Source organism: Cricetulus griseus, chromosome 2 (genome assembly GCF_003668045.3).
Source record: "Cricetulus griseus strain 17A/GY chromosome 2, alternate assembly CriGri-PICRH-1.0, whole genome shotgun sequence".
Lineage (NCBI taxonomy): Eukaryota > Metazoa > Chordata > Mammalia > Rodentia > Cricetidae > Cricetulus > Cricetulus griseus.
Genome location: NC_048595.1, coordinates 442,983,631 through 442,991,001, shown reverse-complemented (window position 1 = coordinate 442,991,001; position 7,371 = coordinate 442,983,631). Strand labels below are relative to the sequence as shown.

At 50.6% G+C, this 7,371-nt stretch overlaps 1 protein-coding gene across 2 annotated transcripts in view; it reads left to right on the top strand.

Moving 5' to 3' along the window:
* The first annotated feature begins 6,542 nt into the window (after positions 1 to 6,542).
* Per2 (period circadian regulator 2) overlaps positions 6,543 to 7,371 on the top strand; it is a 42,364-nt gene continuing 41,535 nt past the window's right edge. For both annotated transcript variants that reach the window (XR_004768741.1, XM_027397585.2), the window contains exon 1: positions 6,543 to 6,694. The gene's annotated coding sequence lies outside the window, so the exon portion shown is untranslated. The remainder of the gene's footprint in view (positions 6,695 to 7,371) is intronic.

The following is a 7,371-nucleotide window of genomic DNA, read 5'->3' as shown; positions in this document are numbered from 1 at the left end:
ACACTTGATTGAGAGCACTTGGTGACAATGGCCTCCCTTTCAATCTTCTTAACAGAGCCTGGGAAGATTGCTCTCTAGCTAATGAATTCCAGAAAGGTGATTCTTCCTTGCAGCTGAGCAGAGACAACTCTTGTTTTCTAAGAACATATTCCAGTGGTCATGCTGATCAGAGCCAGGGCTGGGGCCTGAATATCTCTCCATGTATGTGACCTTGATTGGTTTTGCCACTTTGCTAATGGAGTCATAGTGGCAGCTAAGATTTGGCCACAGTGGAACTTTTTTTTTTTTTTTTAACCATAGAAATGGGTACATGCTGTAAAGCTTTGGCTTTCTTTCTTTCCTCCACCCCCCCATGCCCCCTTTAAGGAGCCAACTGTTAAACATTTACTATCGCTCGCTCGTTGGAGTCATTACCACAAGTGAGTAGAATTAGTTCCTGGTGCCTCTGCCAGACATTGCAGACACTGTGCTCCACATCACAGAGGTGAGCTGAATGCCAGTTGAGCCCTGTCCTCCAACCCCCGTGGCTCAGTGAAGATCCACTATACCACAAGTGCCTGCAGAGCCTTCCAGCACAGGTCAGCCAGCTTTGCAGGTCCTGGCTAGTGGTCAGGCTCCTGCCAGAGCAGAGCTTAGGCTCTGGCAAGCTCTGAACTGCCCCTGGCTGGAGGCTTGTAACCTGAGAGGTGTGGGAAGGTTAGGGGCTTAAGCCAAATTCCATCCTACAGGCACCTGCCCCACGTGAGGGATCGGGCAAGAGCAGTGTTCTCTGGGAAAGTAATTGCTCCTGCTGGATTGAGGCTTCTGGAGACTTGCAGGGGTTAGATTCTTAGCCCACCTACCCAATGATCCATATCACAGGGTCAGGGTCATGTCCTCATTGGTTGATAGGAACAATGGATGCCTATCAAGGCTGGGATTTGGGTTTCTGATCCTTGTCATCGGGTTCTAGGTCTGATTTTCAATAATCTAGCAAGTTCTATGGGAGCTGAAAATTTCCCAAGCTGCTTTAGAGGCTCCAAGGCTTTCAAAAATTTGTGTTAAATGGGAAATTAATTGTCCTAAGCCCATTCCCTTTCCTTTTCCGGGTGTCCAGGTCCAACATCACAAATAATCTTTCTCCAATGCCATTGTCATTGCCACTGCCTGCCACTCAGCAAGTACCACATCTAGCTGATACCCAATGCCTCCTTCCCTCTTTGCCCGACTTCCAGGAGGTAGAGAGTCTAGTAATTGCAGTGCTATCAAACACTAGGTTATCCACAGGAGTCAGCAAACCTTTTCTGAAAAGAGCCAGGCAGTAAACAGTTTCGGCTTATGAGCTTTCTTTGTAGGGTTGCAGTAGCATCCTGGGGCTTTCTTCCCTCTCCCTTTCCCTGTGGCTTACAGACTGTGCCAAAGCTGGCCTTGGGCCACATTTGACTGGCAAGGCATAGTTAAATGACTCCTGGTCGTTCCAATCCCACTAGACACAGGGACAGGTGTGCTTTGTGTGTTACAATGTGATTTGTCCCTTGGAGTCCTCAGAGCAATGACACTGGGAGGTGCTGTGATCTGTTAAGAGGAGGGTCAACCTAGGCTACTGGGGATTGAGGACATGGGACACATTGGTTAGTTCTGAAGTCAGGGTGCTAGGAGGAACAACCTTCTCCCTGCCTTCATTTCTGGTGATGCAATCTCTCTTTCTCTGATATGTTTTGCCATGATGCCATCCAATACAGGCGCTCATCAAAGACATAATCCATGGGCCATCCGATCTTGGACTTTTGGCCTCCAAGTCTGTGGGTTAAATAAGCTTCTTTTCTTTATAAAATGTCCTGCCTCAGATATTCCATCACAGTATTGAAAACAGATCAGCTGTGGTAAGCAGCTCAATCCCAGACTGGAATCGTGGTTAGGGAGATATTTACAGAAGCTTTTCTAGTCTCTAGTGTTTCCTTTGGGGTTCTTTTGAGGGTGGTTCAGTCAGGCCCATTTGTCATTTCCTACAAATCTTGGCCTGGGAACAGTCAATGGTGTTTTTCTATGTCAGGCTATAAGATGTCAGCAGGAGACAAATCCCCAAACCACACAGTCCTCAGCAGGCTTGGAACAGACCTCACTAAAGAGTAGGCTTGCAGGCAGAGAACAAACAGGGTTCACAGTGCCAGCCTGGCATGGCTAGAGGGATGAGTGGTAGGGGGTAACCCATGTGGAGAACCTTCACTCCAGCCTTTATAGGTTTCAAAGGAAATCTGAAGAATTCAGGGGACACTTTGCCAGCCACATCACAATGGAGCTTCTTGCTGGGGAGAATATTCCAGAGGCAGAGAGACCGTTGGAGCTTGGACTTTGGTCATTCATAACTTGTGCCCTTCCCTTTCTCAGGCTCTGTAAGGTGGAGTGGTGAGCTTGACCATGAGCTCACACTCTAGACAGGGGTTATCAAAGCCATGATTCCTATCACATTGAGAGCTGGGATGTCTTCTACAGAGGAGCAGTAGGGACAGGCATACACCTTATACAGCTGTGAGGATTAAATAAGAGAAGGTGTACTAGTGCCAAGTATAGCTGCTGTGAGCATTGGGCAGTCACAGCTTGTGACATCAAGGTGGGGCCCTAGAGGCCACACCTATCTCCAGCCTCAGCCTCCTGTGTTCTTTGTGTCATCCAGGATCAAGGACCCTGTTGGTGCCTAGCTTTGATTTTCCTCAGGACATGAAAGGCTTCAGTTCCTGATTCTACTCCAGGACATCCGTATTAGCGGTAGGGGAAGGAAGCAGACAGGCTGTCACTCAGTGCCACTGACAATGTTGGAAGAAGGAGACTGAGGTGACTTTCTTGGGGACACACAAGCAGAGGAAGATAGAGCAAGAGGGACTACTGCAGGGTTTGCTGGAGGAAACCTGTGGCTCAGAAGAACTGAGAAATCAGACTAATAAGAGAGCCCTTCTCCTTGTGAAGGAAGAAGATCCTCATGATGGGGATCACAGCAAACATGAGGCTAAGACCAGACAATGAGATCACCTCAAACACGGAGGATCCCTTCGGACATGGATGATCACCTCATATATGGAGGCTCACCATACACATGGAAAATTACCTCAGATATGGAGGATCACCTCAGATATGATTGACTCAGATATGGAGGCTCACCATACACAAGGAGGATTACCTCAGATATGGAAGATCAGCTCAGATATGATTACCTCAGACATGCAAGATCACCTTAGACGTGCTTTGGACACAGAACGTATGCTAGTTTCACCACTGTAACAAATATATGAGATAATCAGTTTATAAAAAGTTTATTTTGGCCGGGCGTTGGTGGCGCACGCCTTTAATCCCAGCACTCAGGAGGCAGAGACTGGCGGATCTCTGTGAGTTTGAGGCCAGCCTGGTCTACAGAGCAAATTCCAGCACAACCTCCAAAGCAATACAGAGAAACCCTGTCTCAAAAAAAAAAGTTTATTTTGGCTCATAGTTTTGAAGGTTTCAGTTCATAATTGATTATTGCCATTGTCTTTTGGCCTCATTGCAAGGGAAGAGTGATCACTGCAGCAGCGTGTGGGAAATGGCTGACTTGATGACTGAAAAATGGCAGATTAAGAGGCAGGTATTCCACAGTCCCTTTAAGGGCATTTCTCCAATGACATAAAACCTCCCACTAGGCCCCACCCCTTCAAGGTTTCACCACCTCCCAATAATACCACCTTGGTGACCTACTCTTTAATATATAGGCATTTGAGGACATTCCAGATCCAAATCATAGAAAGGCTTCACCTTGCGCGTAGGTGTTTACCTTGGATGTGGAGTCCATCCCAGTTACTGGGATCATCATCTCAGGCATGGGACATTTTATAGCTGGAAAGTGAAATATCTCCCACTGGTTTGGGTGTTTGAATACTTAGTGCTTGGTTGTTGGTGCCACTTTTGGAAATTGTAGAACCTCTGAATTCACCAAGCACATACATGATGTATTGTGGTCAAAATACCCAGGCACACAAAATAAATAAAAAATTTAAGAAATTAAAAGTAACCCAATACAAGACATTGCCATGGATACTGGGTAACATCTTAGACATGGGGAGCACTTCAGACTTGGGGAGTACCTATAGGTAGTACATCACCCTAGACACAGTTTCTTGTTGACAGGCTGCCTCTTTGTGGATCCTTCAAAACTGTGAGGGATATGCCCTCAAATCCTGGAAAGAGTTTCAAACCTCCAGAGATCAGAAAACTTTGACCCACAATTCAATTTTCAAGGCATAGGCTTGAGCTACAGCACCAACCCTGAGAGCCAAAAGACTGTCAATCACCATGGCTACTTGTCCCTCACCAAAAGACACAGCTCTCACCTCAGTCAAGCTATTGGTTTTTCTTTTAATGTCCTTATGGCCAGAAAAAGTTGGTGCTTTAATCTTTTCTTGCATGGCACATGGCTGTTTTAGCAGAGGAGGGGTCTTCTGTTAAAACTGTCTTCATGGCTGGAGAGGTTGCTTAGCAGTTAAGAGCACTGTTGCTCTTGCAGAGGACCCAACTCCCAAGCACCTATCTGGAAGCTCACAACAATCTATAACTCAGGCCAGCCTAGGATATGGGGCAAGGCACTGTCTTAGCAACAACACAAAGACTAAGGGGGTTCATTTTTGCATTTCTCTCCAAATTCTGGTGTTAGCAAACATTTGTGGAGTGAATGCAAGTTTCCAGTAACAAGAAAGTAGAATCCAACCAAATGAGATGCCAAAGACAAATTAGATTCCAAAGAGTTCCGGAGTCCCACAGTATTGAATTTCCAAAAGAATTGATTCCTATGTCTTTCTAGAAGATTGACTGGTGGAAATAAAAATGCTAAATTTAGGAGGAACTGTGACATTAAGGCGAATATGGAGCAAGACATGAAAGAGCTGAGCATGAGGAAGACGCTGCCAGGTGGATGAGCTGTGTACTCTTATTTCCAGAACAATGCAGCCTCCATTGACGTCAATGTCCATGAGAAAACAAAAGGCTCTTTGGGTGTGTGCAGGGTGCAGCTTGGCCCAGCTCTGCTCTGTTTGTGTGTGTTGGGGAGTGTGGTGAGGTGTCAATGTCAGGGGAACTAGAGGTGGTGCTCTGCCCCCTGCAGTGTGAGTCACACATCTGGCTTCCCAGGGCCCCTTGGGAAGAGTTGCTGAGGTGAACTTAGTCTGCCCCAGCTGCATCTGAGGATCTGTATGCCTGTTCTGCCAGGCAGAGAGAAAGAAGAGGCTCACACACAGGAATTCTTGAATGTGGGTTAACTGGCTGTATAGACCAGCAGCTCAGTCCCTTCACAGGCTTCTGTTTATAATGTTTGCTTTGTTTTCCATCCCTGGTTCCTAGGAGGCCCAAGGGGAAGATCCAGAGTAGCAGATGCTGCTCCTGGGCAGTGCCAAGTGACCCTTTTCACTTGTCAAAGACAACTTCGTCTCCCCATCACACCTTGCACTTTCAGAGCCTTTAAGTTGTTCTATGTCATACAGGTAAATCTTGGGCCTTAAACCAGTCCCAACGGAAGTTCTGCTCCCTCCTTTGACCCTTTGGACAGAAGCCTGCATGCTTAATACGTTTCCAGATACTGGTCTTGAAAGAACAAATAGCGTCAGCCAAGGTGCCACAAGGGCAGGGCTGCCCCATCCCTGGGGAGTTCCCTACCCTGGCTAGCAAGTGTCTGCAGCTTCCACCTTGGAAAAGTCCTGATTCTCCAGATGCGTACCCCATTTACCCATCCTCAGGTGCCCCGCCTCCGTAGAGTTTATTTGTAAGGCTAATTAACTACAGCATCCCATTTGCTAAAGTTTTAGAACGCCAAGTCTTTTCTGTCTATGAGATTGAGGGCAGGGAGGAATCACTTCTTTCTTTTGTATCTCTGCACAGTAATTATGACCTTATTTCCTGAATCCACACTTGCAACACGCGGTTTCAAAATCAAGAAAGGCTACATGGAAGCGGGGACGACCCGTCAGCCTGGGGCACAGGATGCCCTGGGTGGGTGTGCAGCGGCAGATCTAGAGGGTCCGCCCTGTTTGTCTTCGGGCGCTTCTCCATGAATGAATGAGAAAAGAAATGAATGAACTGGGCTGGGTGAGCGAAGGGTGTCAGCACAGAGCTTTCTCGGTTCTGCGGGGCGCCCGGGCGGCCGTGTCGCCGCAGGTGGTAGGCCCGCGGCCCCTGGACTCCGCGGGGGGCCGAACTGCGTAGCCACCAGGCATCAGTCCCCCCCGCGCTGCAGTGGTACGTGCCACTCCGCGCGGCACGAGCGGGCAGCCGCCGTGCCAGGTGAATGGAAGGCCCGCGGGCCGGAAGTGGACGAGCCCACTCGCCAGAACGCGGGGGGGAGCACGAGCGCGCAGCTTCTTCATTGAGGAACCGAGGCGGCGAACATGGAGTTCCATGTGCGTCTTATGTAAAGAGAGCGACGGGCGTCTCAGCCAATTGGCGCGCGGTGCTCTCAGGTCCCGCCCCGCCGGTATGCAGATGAGGCGGCGCCGCGACCAATGGCGGGCGCCGGGGCGGGCGCAGCGCGCGCGGTCACGTTTTCCACTATGTGACAGCGGAGGGCGACGGGGCGGCGGCGGCGGCCGGCGGCGCGGCAGCGCGACAGGGACTAGCGGCTTCGGGCGGCTGCGGCGCAGGCCGGGCGCACCGAGGGACGGGCCGAGAGAAGGACCGAGGCGCGGGCGGACACGGCGGAGCGGTGAGTGGCGCGGCGCCGGGCGGTGGCGCGAACCGGGACGACCGCGGGCGGCTTACGTAACCGGCGGCTCGGACAGCTGGAGCCGGGGTCCTGCGCCAGAAGTAGCCGACCGAGAGAATGGGTGCAGCTCGGCAGAATGCAGCAGACAGGACCGTGCGCTGACCCTCGTCCCGGCGCACACTGCTGCCCCCGTTTCGCAGGTCTAGGCACAGGGGTCGGCAAGATTAGTTAGGTGTCTTGTCTGACGGTGTTTCTTTAAATGATTTTCTTTATCCCCCACCCCCTCCACTGGTGATGTCCAAGAGCGCCGGGGTCAGTGCAAACTGTCCCTAGGACACAGAGGGTCTCTTGAGAAGCTCGCTTCCTGTTGAGTCCTGAGAGTGAAGCCTGATCCTGGGGAAGGACCGATGGATGACAGGCGCTGATCCCTGCGGTGACGCGGGGAAGGAAGGGGGCAAGCCAGCCCCCCAGTGCCAAGCCACACCTGGGGCCCCCGAGGTCAGGAAGACCACCTGGTCCACCCACTTTGTGCTCTGTGGCATCCTTGCCAGTATCCCTGACTCCAGATGGACTGGGCATGTGTGGGGGTGAGGGTCCACTCTGAGTTGGAGCAATCACGTCATCCTTTGGGACATACCTTGGCTGCCAAGTGCAGACATGGACCCAGAGGTGGGCGG